Source organism: Lipotes vexillifer, unplaced genomic scaffold, assembly GCF_000442215.2.
Source record: "Lipotes vexillifer unplaced genomic scaffold, Lipotes_vexillifer_v1.1 scaffold194, whole genome shotgun sequence".
Lineage (NCBI taxonomy): Eukaryota > Metazoa > Chordata > Mammalia > Artiodactyla > Lipotidae > Lipotes > Lipotes vexillifer.
The window spans coordinates 648,395-650,564 of NW_006771758.1; the positions used below are offsets into that span (position 1 = coordinate 648,395).

At 39.9% G+C, this 2,170-nt stretch overlaps 1 protein-coding gene across 5 annotated transcripts in view; it reads left to right on the forward strand.

The window, feature by feature from the left end:
* Positions 1-2,170, forward strand: part of EBF1 (EBF transcription factor 1) — a 401,223-nt gene that overhangs the window by 388,027 nt on the left and 11,026 nt on the right. The window lies entirely within an intron of this gene.

Genomic DNA, 2,170 nt, shown 5'->3' on the forward strand with positions numbered 1-2,170 from the left:
GCAGGAATCTCTGCCCTCCTTGCTCACTGTCCTCCCCATCATCTCCCTCACAGAACTCGGCTGCAACCGCAGCAACGGCAGCGTGATGTCATTGCAGGAACCCAAGCTTCCAGTCAGATGGAGTGGGGTTTGACTCTTTCTTCTACCAGTTACTGACTGGTGGCTGCGGGCAGCTTCATCTCCCCCCTAAACCTCAGTTTTCTTCATCTGTAAAATGGGGAAGGAACCAGTACCCGCTCCCATACAGTTGTTGTGAGACTTGGATAAAATAATGCACGTAATGAGCTCGTCCTGAGGCCTGGCCCATAGGAGATGCATTCAACAACAAATCTAGGTACTAATCATAATGACAGAATGATAATATTAAGTGGTGCTGGTGGTACAGCACACTAACAACGATCCAAACTTAACTTAAAATCTCTTTTTTTAGTGCTTGGAAAGTTTTTCCCCTTTGTGTTCGATATGTACAAAGAAAAAACGAAAGCTGAACAAATCAAAAGACACACTTTATTTTTTTTTTTTTCCAAAAATTTGGCATGATGAAAAAAATTACACACACACAAGAAATTGTTCTTTGGTGTCTCATCCCTGTCTTAGAGAAGCTTGGCTTAAAGGATTTTTTTGTGCAATGTTTAGATTGCATCTAAAGAACCTCAGGGAACTGGCATCTTTACGTATAAAATGTCATAGGCTGTGTTTGCGCAATCTCTTGATCGCCCTTTGAGGATCTTTCTTTACATAGAAAACCAAGTTCATCTTGGACAGTGTGGGTGGCTCTTCCGGTGTATAAAATACGTAAACTCTTTTAGAATTTTGTGGGATGATAGCAGCTGTGTTGTTTGTTAAATGAAAGGATGGTCATGTTTTTAAAATGAGAGTCTCAGCTAAAAATACGGAAAACGATGCTTTCTCTGATGATAGTGGAAATGTGGAGTGTGCTAGGCTGTTGAAAAAGGAAAGATCATTCTTGGCCTTTGTGAGAAAAGTTATTTCTGAAAGTAATACTTAGGGCCATTTACCTTCTTGGTGAATCTGTAGGCTCAGTGTGTCCTGTGTTTCTGCACATTTTTGCTAAATCTCTATATTTCTTGATTTCTACTGGATCTGCTTGGAATCAGCAGCTTGTTGAACAGTTAAAATTCCCCCTAGTAATCTGCATATATTACGTCTGTCTGCTTGAGCATCAGCGTTTGGGGTCAGTTTCACATTAGATTTTGATTCGTCGAAAAATTGTTTCTCACAGATCTATCAATCATTTCAGTGTTCTCCCTTCTACTCAATCAGAACATGTTTCAATCATGACCTGAAAATTAAAAGGTGGCATTCTTAATTAAATCAATAACCTAATTGCTATGTGGTAGCAATTCAGTTGAGGGGCTTGGATTGCTCTGTCTTCCCAAGCCCTTGCAGACACCCAGCGACTTGAGCCTGAGATTGCATCCGTCAGACCACGAAACTTCGAACATTTAATTTCCATTAATTGATTTCCTCAGTGCTCACAAATATAGTATTAAATTCTCAAATAGGCTCTCAGATGGGACAGTTTTATCTGCATAAATGCATCTACAACAATAAACACAAAGCCCAGCTGATTTGAATTTTTGTCTCCATAATATTTAATTATTCATAAACCACTCATGTTGAAAAATTCCAAACAGAATAAAAAAATAAAATAAGACATTCCACTGGTGAACACACTTTCTGGTACAGTGGCTGATGATATCTAATAATGTTATAACAAATGGAACTGCTTGACTATATTTCACCCCTTCCTCTGTTAACGCCCCCCTCCCCAAACTCCCCACCTCTAAATACACATAATGATCGCATTTGCCAAGGAGATTAATTGCCTTCCTCAGTGAACCAGCAGGATTTCAAGTCTACGAATATTTAAAAATCAAACCTCCAGTGCAGGAGTTTTGCAATTTAAATGGGTGTTATTATTGAGCGTATTTTCACATTTACAAATCCTCAGAGATGTATAAAAATGCTGGTCTCATTAAAAGAAAAAGATCAGTTTAGAAAATGTTTGTGAAAATTCTGATGATGGCGGCTCTGTGTTCTGCTCCATAAAGCATCCAGTGCGTCTGGATTGTGTAGTGCTGAGGGCTGATTGATTACAAGGGGTCATTTCCCCTACGCCCCCCCCCCACCCCCACCCCCACCCCGA